This window comes from Pseudorca crassidens, chromosome 3, assembly GCF_039906515.1.
Source record: "Pseudorca crassidens isolate mPseCra1 chromosome 3, mPseCra1.hap1, whole genome shotgun sequence".
Classification (NCBI taxonomy): domain Eukaryota; kingdom Metazoa; phylum Chordata; class Mammalia; order Artiodactyla; family Delphinidae; genus Pseudorca; species Pseudorca crassidens.
The window spans coordinates 120,319,123-120,339,753 of record NC_090298.1 but is presented as its reverse complement, the minus strand read 5'-3'; the positions used below and the strand labels follow the sequence as shown (position 1 = coordinate 120,339,753).

The following is a 20,631-nucleotide window of genomic DNA, read 5'->3' as shown; positions in this document are numbered from 1 at the left end:
GGACATCAGCATCCCTGACTCACATTCTAGATTCATCACTGACTGGACATTGTGGTTTGACTGAATTCCTGATGTTAAAAATGACAGTAGTGGTACTTACCTGGCTGTCCAGTGGTTAAGACTTCGCCTTCCAATGCAGGGGGTGAGGGTTCGATCCCTGGTCAGGGAGCTAAGATCCCACATGCCTTGGGGCCAAGGAACAAAAACATAAAACAGAAGCAATAATGTAACAAATTCAATAAAGACTTTAAAAATGGTCCACATCAAAAAATCTTAAAAAAAAAAAATGACAGTAGTATAACCATTCTTTTCCAGGGTTACTTTAGGAAGTTCAGGAGTGTGATGGGTCAAGTGTCAACTCTGCTCATGCAGCATGGTTTAGGGGTTCAAGCGATCAGGAGGGGCATAGGAGGCATGTTCCTTGTGATGCTTTCATGTTATAGCTCACAGAGGGTCTGGAGAGCTGGTGTGGCATCTAGAGCTTAAAGTACGTCTGTTTTTTAGCAACTCGATCAGTAATCACCTCACTGCTCTCTTTACTGTTTGTAGTATGGTTCCCCTCACCACATTCACACCTGTCTGTGCAAAAGGCTTCACGATGCAGAGTGTGGATTAAAATGTGTGCAAACTTCATTCCAGTCCTCAGAGCTTATCCATTTGTCTTTGATCTCGAAGCCAGTCAAGGAGAAAACCCATGTCTGTTTCTAATTCTACCTGGATGTAAGCTGTAGACAGACATATCATTATAGAACAAAGCTCAAGAAAAAAAGGAAGATAAATTTTCTTTCAAGTACTTAGTCTCAAAATTTTCCAGTTTAAGGATGTTTTAGATTAAGAGTGGTGTAAATGAAGGAGGCAAAGGCAGGGTAAAGTAATGAAAAAGCCTGAAGACTTTATTATTTATACAATTGGAGAAAATACAAATACAATTTGACTCTTCGGTGCAGCATTGTTCCATATTTACCCTGAAACAATGTTAATGGGGAGACAGAGTTGTTTCTCAGGGCTCTGTAGAAGTTTGCAGTGGGTCTGATGTGGGGAGAGGTGGTGGAAGAAAAACGGAAGGAGAGTGTTTAGGAGATGTAGCCGGCAAGGACAGGTAACAGCCAGCCTTATGGACTTCAGCCTGGAGTTCAGTTTCGTCCTGAAGGTAGTGGGAAAATATTGAAGGGTTTTCATTAGAAGAGTGACATTTTTTAAAATACAGTTTTTTTCATATATACATACAATGATTATCTTGCTTTTCAATATAACATTATCTCACAAGTGTTTTTCAAGTTTACATTTACAAGTGTAATTTTTTTTTTTTTTTTTTTTTGCGGTACGCGGGCCTCTCACTGTTGTGGCCTCTCCCGTTGCGGAGCACAGGCTCCGGACGTGCAGGCTCAGCGGCCATGGCTCACGGGCCCAGCCGCTCTGCGGCATGTGGGATCTTCCGGACCGGGGCACGAACCTGTGTTCCCTGCATCGGCAGGCGGACTCTCAACCACTGCGCCACCAGGGAAGCCCTACAAGTGTAATTTTAATGCTAGTCCACTAAGAAAACTTTCCTTAATTCGTCAACAGCTGGAAATTCATATTATTTTATCATGTATTTTTAATTATCCATTTACCTCTCTGAATATCCATCCAGACTATGAAGTCAAGGACTGAATTTTCTTTCCACTTAACCTTTGTCATCTGGTGTAGAGCTTGATATAAATAGAAACTAAACCAGGAGTCTTCCCGCCAATATCTTCCAGAGATTTGGAGGACTCTCTTCCAAATATTTCAACCTTGGGAGGCAGCCTTTCCTCTTTACTTTAGTGAGCTCCTGTGATATCCTCAGCCCCATATATGTTCAAGCAACCAGTTAACCAGTTCAAATCAACTCCAAGAATCGTTCTGACTTGCAGTATGCATTGGCCCAAGTACTTGATATACAGAAATGAGAAGTCACTGTCTCCCCTGCTGCCACACCACACCACACAAACTGGGTGTAGATGTAAATCTTGTATATGTGATTAAATTACAGGCTAACCATCTGGTCACTCAATTCAGGCTTACCTCTCTGAATAAGTCAATCCAGCTTCACGAGGGAAAGACCCACCTTCCGTTTTCCTGTGCCACCTGGGGCTGAAGCAGGGCGTTTAATTGTGTGAAGCTGAGATCAAGTTCCGTCGTCCTAAAAAACAGGAAGTTGCCGTGGCTTCTTCTAGCCTCGCCTTCCTTTTTCTCTGTTTAATTCACAGCCCTTCCTCAATCTGGGCCACCCCCAATATGAAATGGGATAACCCTGTCTGTAAGGATCAACCCTAATCTCTCCCAGAATTCCACAAGGAGGCCTTCCAAAGAAATAAAGATCTCCACATTTCTGTTTCAGTTCTGAATTAAAGCAGACTCAATCCCAGGTATATTCTTTCTGAAAAGGGAAAAGCTACACCAGGAGGATTACAATTTACAGGGAGATGACTATTCAAAAAAAAAAAAAAAACTTTTGGAGGGACAAATGACGCCCATAAATTAATTTTTGCCCTGGCTAAGGAAAGGTGAAGTTAATAGGGGAGAGAGAATCTCAGAAAGGAAAATGAAAGCCAACATGCTTCTGGCTTCTTGAGGATGCCCCCTGAGTTGACTAATTACCTACGAGGAGATTATGAAGTGATTTGTGAACTTCTCTTGCTTTATGGGGGGAAAAATGGAAGAACTCCCATGTAACTCTATTGGGTGGGCTAGAAATTGACTTGAGAAAAAATCACCGAGATACTGGGAATGAAAAAGAAACAGAGGGCAAAAACCTACTCAGCAGTAATAAGCAGGGGGACAACTACCTTAGACAGTGGTCTCTCAGCTGGCTAATGGAATCATGATGTGGGTCCAGGACAAGTCTGGGGATTTCTTTCCTCTTCTGCCTTTTCCTTGCTTTCTCCCTTCCTCCCTCTCTCCCTCTTTCTCTCATCCAATGGGTAAACATCTTGTTCTGTGATGGGTACTTCCCAGGCACTAGGAACATAGAATAAGACAGCCCAGTAACAAATGACATAGAATAGGAGGGAGAGGGCTTCCCTGGTGGTGCAGTGGTTGAGAGTCCACCTGCCGATGCAGCGGACACGGGTTCGTGCCCCGGTCTGGGAAGATTCCACATGCCGCGGAGCGGCTGGGCCCGTGAGCCATGGCCTCTGAGCCTGCGCGTCCGGAGCCTGTGCTCCACAACGGGAGAGGCCACAACAGTGAGAGGCCCGCGTACCGCAAAAAAGAAAAAAAAAAAAAAAAAGGGAGAAAACTTTTTCACCAAATTTCTCTCAGGAAAGAAACGGTATTAGTTTGTAAAAGCCATTCTTGATGAATGGGTGGAATAGAAAGTGATACCCTGACAAGCCTAGATACGGCTGAGGACTACATATGAATGAGGCAAAGGGAAAAGTGCTTTTGATGCACCAGAGAGGAGGAGGGGAGGTGGAAGGGAGCGACTAATATGGTGAAAAGTCAGGCTTCACAATGTGAACCTTCCCCAGAGCCCCAAAGTATTCAATGTAGATTTCTCGTGAAAAATCAGTAAAGGGGCTGAGTTCTACGTATGGGATGTCACAGAGCACAACAGAAACAGTATGCAAGGGGCCAGCAGAGACCAGAGCGGAACCAGAGAGAAAGGTGAGAGTGACACCATAAGGACTCATAGGAGAAGTTCTGTCCCATCACAGGCCACGTAACTGGAGTCCAGGCTGATTTTGACCAGATTTGCAAGATTCAGAGGGCTTATGGGCTACATCAGGGTTTCACATTCAGTTAGTCACGGAAGTACATTTGAAAGTCCATACACCCATCATCTGAGAATACAGGAAAAATATGTACTGCAAAGCCCAACTCACTGGATGGTGAATCAATAACATCATACACTTTATATCATATATAATTGTATGGCCCCAAGTGTCCATGTATGCATAGATAGGCTTCAAAGAAATCCATGAACTCCCTGAAATTACATGCAAAATGTAATTATACATACATGAAATAGATATATGAAATATAAATACATATGAAAATAGCTCACAGTAAAAATAACTACCATCTATTGAGTGTTTAATATGTATTTACTAAAAGTTTCATACACAATTATTTCATGTTTACAACCCTGTAACAATAAAAAACAAACCTGAAAATCGAAGACCGTGAGTCACCCTCTCCAGGTCACACCACTAATGCATGGCAAACAAGGACTTGGACTCGTGGCAGTTATTAGCCTACAGCCTGAACTGCCTCCACCGATGTGCCCTCTGAACTTTGCTGAATCCCAGGTCAGACTTTGTGATCATTTCACATGTTGTTTTTGCGCAGAGAAAAAGATTAGAGCATTGGACTTAGGTGCCTTGTGGGGCTCAGATTCTACTTATATTTTCTTTTTTTTTTTTTGTCCTTGAAATATCAGATTTGCCTTTTTATTCCATCAAAATATTTTTTTACATCTTTATTGCAGTATAATTGCTTTACAATGGTGTGTTAGTTTCTGCTACGTAACAAAGTGAATCAGTTATACATATGTTCCCATATCTCTTCGCTCTTGCGTCTCCCTCCCTCTCTATCCCACCCCTCCAGGCGGTCACAAAGCACCGAGCTGATCTCCCTGTGCTATGTGGCTGCTTCCCACTAGCTACCTGCCTTACATTTGATAGTGTATATATGTCCATGCCTCTCTCTCGCTTTGTCACAGCTTACCCTTCCCCCTCCCCATATCCTCAAGTTCATTCTCTAGTAGGTCTGTGTCTTTATTCCTGTCTTACCCCTAGGTTCTTCATGACATTTTTCCCCTTAAATTCCATATATATGTGTTAGCATACGGTATTTGTCTTTCTCTTTCTGACTTACTTCACTCAGTATGACAGACTCTAGGTCTATCCACCTCATTACAAATAGCTCAATTTCGTTTCTTTTTATGGCTGAGTAATATTCCATTGTATACATGTGCCACATTTTCTTTATCCATTCATCCGATGTTGGACACTTAGGTTGTTTCCATCTCCGGGCTATTGTAAATAGAGCTGCAATGAACATTTTGGTACATGACTCTTTTTGAATTATGGTTTTCTCAGGGTATATGCCCAGTAGTGGGATTGCTGGGTCATACGGTAGTTCTATTTGTAGTTTTTTAAGGAACCTCCATACTGTTCTCCACAGTGGCTGTATCAATTTACATTCCCGCCAACAGTGCAAGAGGATTCCCTTTTCTCCACACCCTCTCCAGCATTTACTGTTTCTAGATTTTTTGATGATGGCCATTCTGATTGGTGTGAGATGATATGTCATTGTAGTTTTGATTTGCATTTCTCTAATGATTAATGATGTTGAGCATTCTTTCATGTGTTTGTTGCCCATCTGTATATCTTCTTTGGAGAAATGTCTGTTTAGGTCTTCTGCCCATTTTTGGATTGGGTTGTTTGTTTTTTGTTATTGAGCTGCATGAGCTGCTTATAAATTTTGGAGATTTATCCTTTGTCAGTTGCTTCAATTGCAAATATTTTCTCCCATTCTGAGGGTTGTCTTTTGGTCTTGTTTATGGTTTCCTTTGCTATGCAAAAGCTTTTAAGTTTCATTAGGTCCCATGTGTTTATTTTTGTTTTTATTTCCATTTCTCTAGGAGGGGGGTCAAAAAGGATCTTGCTGCGATTTATGTCATAGAGTGTTCTGCCTATGTTTTCCTCTAAGAGTTTGATAGTTTCTGGCCTTACATTTAGGTCTTTAATCCATTTTGGGCTTATTTTTGTGTATGGTGTTAGAGGGTGATCTAATCTCATACTTTTACATGTACCTGTCCAGTTTTCCCAGCACTACTTATTGAAGAGGCTGTCCTTTCTCCACTGTACATTCCTGCCTCCTTTATCAAAGATAAGGTGACCATATGTTCATGGGTTTATCTCTGGGCTTTCTATCCTGTTCCATTGATCTATATTTCTGTTTTTGTGCCAGTACCATACTGTCTTGATTACTGTAACTTTGTAGTATACTCTGAAGTCAGGGAGTCTGATTCCTCCAGCTCCGTTTTTCGTTCTCAAGATTGCTTTGGGTATTCGGGGTCTTTTGTGTTTCCATACAAATTGTGAAAATTTTTGTTCTAGTTCTGTGAGAAATGCCAGTGGTAGTTTGATAGGGTTTGCATTGAATCTGTAGATTGCTTTGGGTAGTAGAGTCATTTTCACAATGTTGATTCTTCCAATCCAAGAACATGGTATATCTCTCTATCTATTTGTATCATCTTTAATTTCTTTCATCAGTGTCTTATAATTTTCTGCATACAGGTATTTTGTCTCCTTAGGTAGGTTTATTCCGAGATAGTTTATTCTTTTTGTTGCAATGGTAAATGGGAGTGTTTTCTTGATTTCACTTTCAGATTTTTCATCATTAGCGTATAGGAATGCCAGAGATTTCTGTGCATTAATCTTGTATCCTGCTACTTTACCAAATTCATTGATTAGCTCTAGTAGTTTTGTGGTAGCATCTTTAGGATTCTCTATGTATAGTATCATGTCATCTGCAAACAGTGACAGCTTTACTTCTTCTTTTCCAATTTGGATTCCTTTTATTTCCTTTTCTTCTCTGATTGCTGTGGCTAAAACTTCCAAAACTATGTTGAATAAGAGTGGTGAGAGTGGGCAACCTTGTCTTTTTCCTGATCTTAGTGGAAATGCTTTCAGTTTTTCACCATTGAGGACGATGTTGGCTGTGGGTTTGTTATATATGGCCTTTATTATGGTGAGGAAAATTCCCTCTATGCCTACTTTCTGCAGGGTTTTTTATCATAAATGGGTGTTGAATTTTGTTGAAAGCTTTCTCTGCATCTATTGAGATGACCATATGGTTTTTCTCCTTCAGTTTGTTAATAGGGTGTATCTCGTTGATTGATTTGCGTATATTGAAGAATCCTTGCATTCCTGGAATAAACCCCACTTGATCATGGTGTATGATCCATTTAATGTGCTGTTGGATTCTGTTTGCTAGTATTTTGTTGAGGATTTTTGCATCTATGTTCATCAGTGATATTGGCCTGTAGTTTTCTTTCTTTGTGACATCCTTGTCTGGTTTTGGTATCAGGGTGATGGTGGCCTCGTGGAATGAGTTTGGGAGTGTTCCTGCCTGTGCTATATTTTGGAAGAGTTTGAGAAGGATAGGTGTTAGCTCTTCTCTAAATGTTTGATAGAATTCCCCTGTGAAGCCATCTGGTCCTGGGCTTTTGTTTGTTGGAAGATTTTTAATCAGAGTTTCAACTTTAGTGCTTGTGACTGGTCTGTTCATATTTTCTGTTTCTTCCTGATTCAGTCTTGGTAGGTTGTGCATTTCTAAGAATTTGTCCATTTCTTCCAGGTTGTCCATTTTATTGGCATAGAGTTGCTTGTAGTAATCTCTCATGATCTTTTGTATTTCTGCAGTGTCAGTTGTTACTTTTCCTTTTTCATTTCTAATTCTATTGATTTGAGTCTTCTCCCTTTTTTTCTTGATGAATCTGGCTAATGGTTTATCAATTTTGTTTATCTTCTCAAAGAACCAGCTTTTAGTTTTATTAATGTTTGCTATCATTTCCTTCATTTCTTTTTCATTTATTTCTGATCTGATTTTTATGATTTCTTTCCTTCTGCTAACTTAGGGGGTTTTTTGTTCTTCTTTCTCTAATTGCTTTAGGTGCAAGGTTAGGTTGTTTATTCGAGATGTTTCCTGTTTCGTAAAGCAGGATTGTATTGCTATAAACTTCCCTCTTCGAACTGCTTTTGCAGCATCCCATAGATTTTGGGTTGTCATGTCTCCATTGTCATTTGTTTCTAGGTATTTTTTGATTTCCTCTTTGATTTCTTCAGTGATCACTTCGTTATTAAGTAGTGTATTGTTTAGCCTCCATGTGTTTGTATTTTTTACAGATCTTTTCCTGTAATTGATATCTAGTGTCATAGCGTTGTGGTTGGAAAAGATACTTGATACAATTTCAATTTTCTTAAATTTACCAAGGCTTGATTTGTGACCCAAGATATGATCTATCCTGGAGAATGTTCCATGGGCACTTGAGAAAAATGTGTATTCTGTTGTTTTTGGATGGAATGTCCTATAAATATCAATTAAGTCCATCTTGTTTAATGTATCATTTAAAGCTTGTGTCTCCTTATTTATTTTCATTTTGGATGATCTGTCCACTGGTGAAAGTGGGGTGTTAAAAGTCCCCTACTATGAATGTGTTACTGTCGATTTCCCCTTTTATGGCTGTTAGTATTTGCCTTATGTGTTGAGGTGCTCCTATGTTGGGTGCATAAATATTTACAGTTGTTATATTTTCTTCTTGGATCGATCCCTTGATCATTATGTAGTGTCCTTCTTTGTCTCTTCTAATAGTCTTTATTTTAAAGTCTATTTTTTCTGATATGAGAATTGCTACTCCAGCTTTCTTTTGCTTTCTATTTGCATGAAATATCTTTTTCCATCCCCTCACTTTCAGTCTGTATGTGTCTCTAGGTCTGAAGTGGGTCTCTTTTAGACAGCAAATACATGGGTCTTGTTTTTGTATCCATTCAGCTAATCTGTGTCTTTTAGTGGGAGTATTTAATCCATTTACATTTAAGGTAATTATCAATATGTATGTTCCTGTTCCCATTTTCTTAATTGTTTTGGGTTCGTTATTGTAGGTCTTTTCCTTCTCCTGTCTTTCGTGCCTAGAGAAGTTCCTTTAGCAGTTGTTGTATAGCTGGTTTGGTGGTGCTGAACTCTCTCAGCTTTTGCTTGTCTGTAAAGGTTTTAATTTCTCCATCAAATCTGAATCAGATTCTTGCTGGGTAGAGTAATCTTGGTTGCAGGTTTTTCTCCTTCATCACTTTAAATATGTCCTGCCAGTCCCTTCTGGCTTGCAGAGTTTCTGCTGAAAGATCAGCTGTTAACCTTATGGGGATTCCCTTGTGTGTTATTTGTTTTTCCCTTGCTGCTTTTAATATGTTTTCTTTGTATTTAATTTTTGACAGTTTGATTAATATGTGTCTTGGCGTATTTCTCCTTGGATTTATCCTGTATGGGACTCTCTGTGCTTCCTGGACTTGATTAACTATTTCCTTTCCCATATTAGGGAAGTTTTCAACTATAATCTCTTCAAATATTTTCTCAGTTCCTTTATTTTTCTCTTCTTCTTCTGGAACCTCTATAATTCGAATGTTGGTGCGTTTGATGTTGTCCCAGAGGTCTGTGAGACTGTCCTCAGTTCTTTTCATTCTTTTCTCTTTATTCTGCTCTGCAGTAGTTATTTCCACTATTTTATCTTCCAGGTCAGTTATCTGTTCTTCTGCCTCAGTTATTCTGCTATTGATCCCATCTAGAGTATTTTTAATTTCATTTATTGTGTTGTTCATCATTGTTTGTTTCATCTTTAGTTCTTCTAGGTCCTTGTTAAATGTTTCTTGCATTTTCTCTATTCTATTTCCAAGATTTTGGCTTATCTTTACTATCATTATTCTGAATTCTTTATCAGGTAGATTTCCTATTTCCTCTTCATTTCTTAGGTCTGGTGGGTTTTTATCTTGCTCCTTCATCTGCTGTGTGTTTTTCTGTCTTCTCATTTTGCTTATCTTACTGTTTTTGGGGTCTCCTTTTTGCAGGCTGCCAGTTCGTAGTTCCCGTTGTGTTTGGTGTCTGTCCCCAGTGGCTAAGTTTGGTTCAGTGGGTTGTGTAGGCTTCCTGGTGGAAGGGACTAGTGCCTGTGTTCTGGTGGATGACGCTGGATCTTGTCTTTCTGGTGGGCAGGTCCATGTCTGGTGGTGTGTTTTGGGGTGTCTGTGGACTTACTATGATTTTAGGCAGCCTCTCTGCTAATGGGTCGGGTTGTGTTCCTGTCTTGCTAGTTGTTTGGCATAGGGTGTCAGGCACTGTATCTTGCTGGGCGTTGAGTGAAGCTGGGTGCTGGTGTTGAGATGGAGATCTCTGGGAGATTTTCGCCGTTTGATATTATGTGGAGCTGGGAGGTCTCTTGTGGACCAGTGTCCTGAAATTGGCTCTCCCTCCTCAGAGGCACAGCACTGACTCCTGGCTGCAGCACCAAGAGCCTTTCATCCACACGGCTCAGAATAAAAGGGAGAAAAAGTAGAAAGAAAGAATTAGTAGAAGTAGAAAGAGAGAATGAAAGAAAGAAAGGAGGGAGGGAGGAAGGAGGGAAGGAAGGAGAAAAAGAAAGGAGATAAAGTAAAATAAAATAAAGTAAGATAAAATATAATAAAGTTATTAAAATAAAAAATAATTATTAAGAGTAAAAAAAGAAAAAAATTAGAAAAAAAACAAAAAAACGGACAGATAGAACCCTAGGACAAATGGTGGAAGCAAAGCTATACAGACAAAATCTCACACAGAAGCATACACATACACACTCACAAAAAGAGGAAAAGGGGAAAAAATCATAAAATCTTGCTCTCAAAGTCCACCTCTTCAATTTGGGATGATTCGTTGGCTATTCATGTATTCCACAGATGCAGGGTACATCAAGTTGATCGTGGAGCTTTAATCCGCTGCTTCTGAGGCTGCTGGGAGAGATTTCCCTTTCTCTTCTTTGTTCTCACAGCCCCCAGGGGCTCAGCTTTGGATTTGGCCCTGCCTCTGCGTGTAGGTTGCCGGAGGGCGTCTGTTCTTCGCTCAGACAGGACGGGGTTAAAGGAGCCGCTGATTCGGAGTCTCTGGCTCACTCAGGCCGGGGTGGAGGGAGGTGCTCGGAGTGCGGGGCGGGCCTGCGGCGGCAGAGGCGTGACGTTGCATCAGCTTGAGGCGCGCCGTGCGTTCTCCTGGAGGAGTTGACCCTGGATTCCGGGACCCTGACAGTGACGGACTGCACAGGCTCCCCGGAAGGGGGGTGTGGATAGTGACCTGTGCTCACACACAGACTTCTTGGTGGCGGTGGCAGCAGCCTTAGCGTCTCATGCCCGTCTCTGGGCTCCGCGCTTTTAGCCGCGGCTTGCACCCATCTCTGGAGCTCCTTTAAGCAGCGCTTTCAATCCCCTCTCCTGGCGCACCAGGAAACAAAGCGGTAAGAAAAAGTCTCTTGCCTCTTCGGCAGGTCCAGACTTTTCCCCGGACTCCCTCCCGGCTAGCCGTGGCGCACTAACCCCCAATCCTCTCCCTGCGCTCCGACCGAAGCCCGAGCCTCAGCTCCCAGCCCCGCCCGCCCCGGCGGGTGAGCAGACAAGCCTCTCGGGCTGGTGAGTGCCGGTCGGCCCTGATCCTCTGTGCGGGAATCTCTCCGCTTTGCCCTCCGCACCCCTGTGGCTGCGCTCTCCACCGCAGCTCTGAAACTTCCCCCTCCGCCACCCACAGTCTCCGCCCGCGAAGGGGCTTCCTAGTGTGTGGAAAGCTTTCCTCCTTCACAGCTCCCTCCCACTGGTGCAGGTCCTGTCCCTTTTCTTTTGTCTCTGTTTATTCTTTTTTCTTTGGCCCTCCCCAGCTACGTGGGGAATTTCTTGCCTTTTGGGAGGTCTGAGGTCTTCTGCCAGCGTTCAGTAGGTGTTCTGTAGGAGTTGTTCCACGTGTAGATGTATTTCTGGTGTATCTGTGGGGAGGAAGGTGATCTCCGCGTCTTACTCTTCCGCCATCTTCCCGGAAGCCCTACTTATATTTTCTGAGGGTCTAAACATTCCAAGCACTTGGGGAAAAAAATCCCATTCCATCCTCTGAACCCATTCCATAGAGGGCAGTAGGTAGAAATATCTCTGTTGACAATTGGAAATGCTGACTTCAGAGCGGTCAAGTCACAGTGCTTTGGTCAGTGGCACAGGGGGTCTGGCACCCAGGTCTTGTACTCCACCAGTCATTGTCCAAGCAGGAGCCAGGCTGATAGACGCTTGAGTTGGAGGGGAGTCATCCAGAGGTCCAGTTGAACTGCTGTTATGAGGTACATCAAATCAAACTGCAGTTTGAATCCTACAAAAGAAGGGACCTCAGAGATGTGGCTTTATTGCTGGGGTCAGAGATCTGTACAATGTGCACAAAGCAGCGGGAGAGAACAGACAGAGTCGCTGGAGACGTTTGACTCTGAGCTTGCCAACTTAGGTGTCCCAAGAGAATCGCCATCGCACCCTTTAGAAACTTCACAGGGTCATCCTGCTTGCTTGACCCTGCCTGGTATTCCCCCACCTTGGGGGAGGGATAGCTTAGCAAGCCATACATGCAATTCCTGGGGAAGAACAACAGGTCCTGCAGACGAAATGTACCCTCCTTACAAAGACGTCTGTGCTCTTGGTTAGGGTGAAGGCCTTGGGGGTGAGTGAACCCCAGAAGTCCCAGGAAGAGAACCACATGGCCATCAACAGAAAGGGAAGGCCTATCCAGACCCCAGTTGGCATTCCATCACCAAACTGAGAGAGGAAGGAGGTGCAGGGACTGGATGATTTCCTTAGTACCAGGTGGGACAGAAGTGGTTAGGATGGCATTTCACTGACCATTGCTTAGTTAGAATAGAAGCACAGTTGAGCATTTTTCAAGCAAGAAATAAAAGAGCAGAAGAATTCTTAGGAAAGACCCACCACAAAGGGACCATTGTTCTTTCTGCTTGAGGGGAGAGGATGACATATTACACCTTCACGCCCCCCAGAAGTAACACCTGAAGTCCCTAAGGACTGGCTTAACAGTGACTTTATTGGCCCCTTGTCATGTACTTATTGGCTGAGCAACAGGGGAAGAAAAAGGAAAGCTTTTCTGAATTATCCTGGGTGAGTAGCTAGGACTGCTCAAGACACACAGCATCAGACTTCTAGAAAAAGACCCCACAGCTGACTCTAGTGCCGTAGTTCTCAAAGTCCACCATCAGCAGCAGCAGCTGGGAGCTTGATAGAAATGCAGATTCTCAGGTCCCACCCCAGACATACTGAATCAGAAATTCGGGGGATGGGGCCCAACAATCTGTTTTAACAGGCCCTCCAGGGGATTCTAATGTATGCTAAAGTGTGAGACGCTCAGCATAATAGAAAAGACTGACTCAGGGTCCAAAAGACATGGGATAGGGTCCACTTTGGACACTAACTCATGGTAAAACTTCGGGCGAGGTTCTTAAACTCTCTGAGTCATGACTTTATTCTACTCTGTGAGGATAAGAGTCGTAATAACAAGGTGGTGTAAAGGATAATAAACAGGAATAGTGAACACTTGGTCCCTGCCCACTCAGTGAACGGTAGCTTCTGTGGGGTCATTCAGAAGACCACAGTTAGATCACTTCACACTAACCAAGGTTCAGGCAGCTGTTCCTCTTAAGCCAGCACCATATCTAAGCATCACTCCTTACTCTTAAAACGCTTTATTTCTCAGAGAATGGACCGCCTGTTTCAGAATTACCTGGTGTGTCAGTGTAAAAACACAAACATCAGTGCTCATTTCAGTCCTACTGAATCAGCATCTTGAGAAGTGTGGTCTGGGTATCTACAAGCTTTAAAATTGTTCCCGGAAGATGCTTCAGCAGACTGAGGTGCAAGAATAATCAATTAAAATGAAGAGATAAGACTCAGCTTGGCTGTGGTTTAAGCATCGCAGTCACTCTCTTACAGACTGAGGCTGAAGGAGGCAGACACATGGTCTCAACATTATGCAAGGAAGTAGAACCAAGAAGTGGACTTGGTCCCTTGTTCACCACCCTTACTTGTGGTGGCCGATGAGCTACTGTCTGGATTTCTCTCAGCTGGCCGACCTGGAACTGAGTCATTTTTAGTGATTTCTGAGGGAAAAATGCCCCTGGAGGTAGCAGAAGAGAACTGAGTTCTTGCGAGCCTGTGATTGCAAAAGATGCATTAAGTGGAAAATTCTGGAGTTTGGTTTTCCAGGAAGATGTGGTACCTCTTTAAGGAGGTTGTAATCTGTTAGCCTGGGCACAGCTCGAAAACTTGGTACTATCTCGTTATCTCCTCCTCCAACAAAGATTGCCAGTTAATTAGCTATTCTCCAGAAACCTCTGGTTTCAGAGGAAGGAATGGCCACCTGGGCATGTTCAGGATGTGCTCCTTGTGGGGAACGTAAGGAAGAGGGGCTGGGAGAGAGGGGCTTGGAATTCAAGTGACCCAGCCAAGCCACCAGTTTGCAATTCTGTAAGTCCCCTTACTGACGAATGTATATGTCAAGCAAAACTCAAAGCATAATATCCCAAAATGACAATAATGGCTAACGTTTGTTAGGCCTCCCTATAAACTAGTAGCTTTACATTTATTATCTCATTGAAACCTCACTACAGTCATAAGCAGTGACTACCAACAGTGTGGTCCATTCGAGGATGACAGAACTGAGGCACAGAGAGCTTAAGTAACTTTTCCAGACCCACAGTTAGTCAAGTGCAGAGCTGAGTTTTGAACCCAGGCAGTATGACTCATTGTTGTGTCAGAGCCCTAAACCCTTGCTACTCAAAGAGCAGCTCCTGGACCAGCATCCCCCAAGAGCTTAAGAGAAATACAGATTCTCAGACCACACCCCAGATCTACTTAAGCAGACTCTGCATTTTAACAGAGATTTGTGGGTACAGTAAAGTTTGAGGACTGTTGTAAAGCAAATGGGTTTTCTGCAGGTGTACTCAAGCACCACCAACATCAAAAACACCTGTGGGTGCTGGTGAACTATGCAGATTGCAGGCCCACTAGAAATCTCTGAAGCTAAGGTCAAAGAGGCTACAGCTGCAACAGTTCCCCAGGTGATTGCTATATATGCTTCATTTCGAGAATCACTGCCATTGGTTCTTCTGCCTCTGTCCCTGCCTTGCCAGTTAAGAGAACAAGAAGGTCAAATTGGAACAGGTGAATGCCCTCTGTGCAATGATGACGAAAAGAACCGGGAGAATAGCTCAGGCAGCCAAAGTAGGAAGAGCCAAGGAGAAACTTTATCTCCCCTGACTTTCATGTTTTCCAACCCAGACTGTGCCATGGACATTTTAAGTCCAATTTCTTTTTTGTTTTGTTTTTAAAGAATGCCTTTGTGAAAACCTATACCTTTTCTGTCTCTGACTCCAAGGCCAGTGCTGAGGTTATTTCTTTACACTGCAGTGATTTACATAATATTTTCCTCCTCCACAAACCTATAAATGGAAAGTGGAGTCTAAACCTGTTTCAAAACACTCCAGAGGAAGGTACCAAGCTGAGGAAGGGACCAAGTTGAGGAAGGGACCAAGTTGAGGAAGGGACCAAGTTGAGGAAGGGACCAAGCTGAGGAAGGGACCAAGTTGAGGAAGGGACCAAGCTGAGGAAGGGACCAAGCTGAGGAAGGGACCAAGTTGAGGAAGGTACCATGTTGAGGAAGGGACCAAGTTGAGGAAGGGACCATGTTGATCAGGCCTATATGGCACATCTGATAGGTGGATTGATGACTGATATTTGTGTCCTTAAGGACGACTCAGCAGGATCAGTAAACAGTGCTGGTCAAGTTCTTGTCTAAGTTCTATTGTTGACACCACAGAAACCCCAGAAGTGGGGGGGGGGGCACAGCAAAGCATAAGGAAGTGACCTTGAGCCTTGAGTTGTCATTCTGAGCAAGTGGCACAGGCTACCATGGTGCCTCCTGGGAAGTTGCTTAATTTATTCAAGCCATGGTTTTCCCGTTTGTTCAGGTGTTTCCATTTCAGCCATCTCGTGCGACCAGGCAAGTCATGTAAACGGGCGGTCAGAAGCAAGTCAGCAGGAAGTGCGCTGCGGTGGACAAGCTTCTCCTGAGGGCTTGCCGGTGCGGGTCTCCCCATGCACTGTACCAACCAGACAGAACGCGGCTACAGCTGAATTTGACTCCAGATAGACTATCTCTCGGGGGCCTTACAGCGCATAGTCACAACGTTTAGAGTTTGTTGACCATTGGGGATCAACATGTCCACTGCCTGCTGGGAACTAGCCAGAATCAGGAGGAGATGGAAGAGACCCGATAGAAGTTGATGATCTCAGCAGTCCTGTTACTTCAACTGAGGATGACTGGCAAATTGCTGAGCTTCCCAAGGACAAGCTGAGGACACCAGGCCAATGAGGAACCGAGATTTTTCCTGAAGGTAATGCGGCTGAAAAAAGATTCTAAGGAGGATGCATTATTATTCTGGTAAAACTTCCAAGAAATTTTTGATGCTACGATATGGGAAAGGGTGGTCACTTGTTATTTTTTTGATGCGAGAAAAGAAGGTGAAGATTTTAAATAAATGTATCCCTAGTTTTATTTTCCAGCAAAAAAGGAAAAAAAGAATGTTCATAGTTGTATAATGTTCATATCTGTATAATTTCATATTTGTATAATTTATTTTACTTACTGTTTAATGTTCATATTTGTATAATTTATTTACTTGATTTTTACTCTCATAAATATGTGTATTTAAAAGGTATTAAATCATTAGTTTCCCTTGTTTTAAAATTTTATATTGTGAACTCTTACAGATTACTGTTAATACTAGCATTTTATTCAAATTTTTATTTTATACAAAATATTTTAAAAGATTTTAAATGTTAATATGACAAACACTAACATGAAAGTACAATGGTTTGGGTGACATCTCTGGCTCTTTAAGGGCAAAAATCCACTCTGTATTTCCAGGTATATAGAGGGACTTCAATTAGGTGTTTATCAGTTTAATACTTTAGTTCTCAAAGTGTGGCCCCAGGCCGACAACATCAGTATCACCTGGGAACTTGTTGGAAATGCAGATTCCCAGACTCCACCCCAGATCTCCTAAATCAGAAACTCAGACTGGGTTTTAGTAAACAATCCAGGTGATTCTGATGACCCCCTTAAAGCTTGACTGTCTCTGATTTAAAATTTACTGTTAATTGGAGCCACTGGCTAGGGAATGGGTCTGAGCAGTACTTCAGTCCTGACGTTCTTACATTATATTCCTCATACTTATAGGTATTAAACTAGAGCACTTACAAGTATCACGAGCCCCATGACCAACAACTAGGAATATGGTGATCTAGATGTCACAATCAAGGTGAAGGTACCATCGACGAAAACTGTCACTGAATAAAATCCAGGTACATTCTGCAGGTAAGTGGAGGACGATTCTGGCTTCTTATTTATTCATTCTTTGTTTTGGTGCCTGTTGATGGTATGTTTCATTCTGTAGTAACAGGTTAAATGGTTCAGAAACAGCCTGTTTAAGCAGTGACTTGATGCCGTACGACTTACCTATGATAGTTATCAAGGGAAAAAACAGCACACTCCTAAATAAAAGGGATCTGCCACTTAATTTTTTATCTTGGAGCATAGAAGGGGGAATGATTTCATGAGTTTCTTTGGTGTGCAGGAGCAATCCATCTCCACGGAATCCTGGTTTGCTAATGCCTATTATTTGGGGATAATTAACATTTTTTGCGTATTAACCTACAGTTCTCTTATGATCTTAAAAATGTTGCCCATTAGTCGTCATTGTTGTCATATTGTGCCTGAATGAATTAAGCACATCTCCAGAGCTTCTATATCGGTGTTCCTTTCTCGCAAGGTAGCAATTCTTAAAATTGGAACACAATGTGGGCCACTGCCTAGCAGCGATTGATTTGTGAGAGCTTATAAACTGTTGCTAGGCTTTCTGGGTGACATGCAATAAGTCCTTCATGGGAAACTCAAAACAGAATATTTTTTCCCATTTATTCTAAAGTTCCTTGTACCAAGATACTGAATTTATGCTCTGTTTGCTCATGGTAGTGTTTACATGTTCTCTCTTTGGTCTCAGAAAACCACATGAAATCAAATTTTCTTCTGTACATTTACACATGCAAGTAGCTTATATAATCATAAGTGTGTGTGTATAAACGGATTATTTAGAAGGTTAACAAAAACTGAACAATTTGAAGTGAATTGCTGTAAATTGTCCTTGATTTTTGAAATTCGCAACCAAATGTTAGAAATTCATCAGCATTCATGGAGTCTAGTGAGTCTCCTTTTGGATTTTAGCAGATTAAGTCTTACCTCTAAAGTTACAGTCTTTGAATTTTATTCTAGGCCCAATTCTTTCCTTATTGTTCATAAGATGCTTACTTCCCATCCGGTGGCTAATGTTGACTAAAACTCAACCGTGTATGAGGTACTGTACGGAGCACAGATCTTTGGCAGTGACAGGATTGAGCATGCCTTGCCTTCCTGGCTCTAACCATCTGGTGGGATAATACAAACACTAATTAGCCACTAACGTCTATTTCCCCTTCTTCCCGGCTGGACATTTAGCAGCTTCCACTGCTGCTGCATGTGACACGTGGCTGAGTTCTAGCAATGAGTGGTACCGAGAATGAGCAAAAATGAGGTGTGTCATTCCAGGCCTGGCCCCAAAACCCTGCCATGTACCTAACTCTGCACATAATTTCATGTGCACTTTAAACTATCTAACTGGTATACTAGGGAAGAAAGTCATTGAAAGAGTTATTGAAAGTGTTTTCAGTGACAGGAAGGTAAACTATTGGACATGACCTTGTATGTGGGGAGCCTTGGGTCTCAGGAAAGTCCCCAGAGAAAGATAAGAAAAAAAAAAATTTACACTTGGTTTGGTCATTTCTTGTTAAGAGTTACTAGTTTTACCTAAATAAGAGGAGACCCCAAAAGAAATTCAGCTGGGTATAGTGGAGACAAAACTATCAGATTAAAGGGAAGTGTGAGATTTTATAGACTCTAAGTGGTGTACTTTATTTGCGTTAACACAGAAGGATTAAGCTGGGGCATGAAAGTCCACACAAGTGGCTTCTGCAATCTTAGATCTACATAAGAATAACAGTAATTGCTTGTTGTACAAGTGTGTGGCTCTTTTTCCTATAGTCTTTGAAATCTTTGGCTATTGGTTAAAACAGGTGCTCCAGTAAGGAGGATCTTAAAGAATTGCTTTGTCTTTGAATAGAAGTTGGTCATTTCGGACTTTCTTTGAACAGTGGCATACAAAGATGGGGTGGGAGCACTCTGCTAAACGTAACATAGGATAAGGGGGTTCCTTGTCTGTAGAGAATTTTAAAACAATAATAAAACCAACTAAAAATTGGCCTACTTTTCACTATGGCTATGCAACAGTAATTCTAAGCAATGCCAGTAAGAAAATACTTTTGCTACCAGAGCAAACTGCTCACACAACCCACTACGTTTATCCTCCAACCCAGTTTGATAAACTGCTAGGCACCTTAAGTATCTTTTTTTTTTGAATTTTATTTTATCTATTTTTTTATACAGCAGGTTCTTATTAATTATCTATTTTATACATATTAGTGTATATATGTCAATCCCAATCTAGCAGTTCATCCCACCACCACCCCATCACTCCCACTTTCCCCCCTTGGTGTCCATACAATTGTTCTCTACATCTGTGTCTCTGTTTCTGCCCTGCAAACCGGTTCATCTCTACCATTTTTCTAGATTCCACATATATGCGTTAATATATGATACTTGTTTTTCTATTTCTGACTTACTTCACTCTGTATGACAGTCTCTAGGTCCATTCACGTCTCTACAAATAACCCAATTTCGTTCCTTTTCATGGCTGAGTAATATTCCGTTGTATATATGTACCACTTCTTCTTTATCCGTTTGTCTGTCGATGGGCATTTAGGTTGCTTCCATGACCTGGCTATTGTAAATAGTGCTGCAATAAACACTGGGGTGCATGTGTCTTTTTGAATTATGATTTTTTCAGGGTATAGGCCCAGTAGTGGGATTGCTGGGTCATATGGTAATTTTATTTTTAGTTTTTCAAAACCCTCCATAGTGTTCTCCATAGTGGCTGTATCAATTTATATTCCCACAAACAGTGCAAGAGTGTTCCCTTTTCTCCAACCCTCTTCAGCATTTGTTGTTTGTAGATTTTCTGATGATGCCCATTTTAACCAGTGTGAGGTGATAACTCATTGTAGTTTTGTGTTTTTTAAATTAATTAATTTATTTATTTTGGGGTCTTTGTTGCTGCATGCGGGCTCTCTCTAGTTGCGGCAAGCAGGGGCTACTCTTTGCTGCAGTGTGTGGGCTTCTCATTGCAGTGGCTTCTCTTTGTTGCGGAGCACAGGCTCTAGGCACGTGGGCTGCAGTAGTTGTGGCACATGGGCTCAGTAGTTGTGGCTCGCGGGCTCTAGAGCGCAGGCTCAGTAGTTGTGGCACATGGGCTTAGTTGCTCTGCAGCATGTGGGATTTTCCCGGACCAGGGCTCGAACCTGTGTCCCCTGCATTGGCAGTCGGATTCTTAACCACTGTGCCACCAGGGAAGTCCCTTATTGTAGTTTTGATTTGCATTTCTCTAATAATTAGTGATGTTGAGCGTCTTTTCATGTGACTCTTGGCCATCTGTATGTCTTCTTTGGAGAAATGTCTATTTAGGTCTTCTCCCCATTTTTTGATTGGGTTGCTTTTTTTTTTAATATTGAGCTGCATGAGCTGTTTGTATATTTTGGAGATTAATCCTTTGTCTGTTGATTTGTTTGGAAATATTTTCTCCCATTCTGAGGGTTGTGTTTTCGTCTTGTTTATGGTTTCCTTTGCTGTGCAAAAGTTTTTCAGTTTCATTAGGTCGCATTTGTTTATTTTTGTTTTTATTTCCATTACTCTAGGAGGTGGGTCAAAAAAGATCTTGCTGTGATTTATGTCAAAGAGTGTTCTTCCTATGTTTTCCTCTAAGAGTTTTTTAGTGTCCAGTCTTACAGTCTTACATTTAGGTCTTTAATCCATTTTGAGTTTATTTTTGTATATGGTGTTAGGGAG

The 20,631-nt window shown here is 42.0% G+C and overlaps 1 protein-coding gene and 1 long non-coding RNA gene across 2 annotated transcripts in view; one reads left to right on the top strand and one right to left on the bottom strand.

The window, feature by feature from the left end:
• Positions 1–934: 934 nt before the first annotated feature.
• LOC137220823 (uncharacterized) lies at positions 935–4,237 on the bottom strand. Its single transcript, XR_010941808.1, has 3 exons — positions 4,133–4,237; positions 2,047–2,164; positions 935–1,144 (listed from the first exon to the last, which is right to left on the bottom strand). It is a non-coding gene; the product is annotated as an uncharacterized lncRNA (long non-coding RNA).
• Positions 4,238–15,857: 11,620 nt separating this feature from the next.
• NR3C1 (nuclear receptor subfamily 3 group C member 1) overlaps positions 15,858–20,631 on the top strand; it is a 465,790-nt gene continuing 461,016 nt past the window's right edge. Inside the window, exons 1-2 of the mRNA XM_067732128.1 lie at positions 15,858–15,973; positions 16,819–16,956. The gene's annotated coding sequence lies outside the window, so the exon portion shown is untranslated. The remainder of the gene's footprint in view (positions 15,974–16,818; positions 16,957–20,631) is intronic.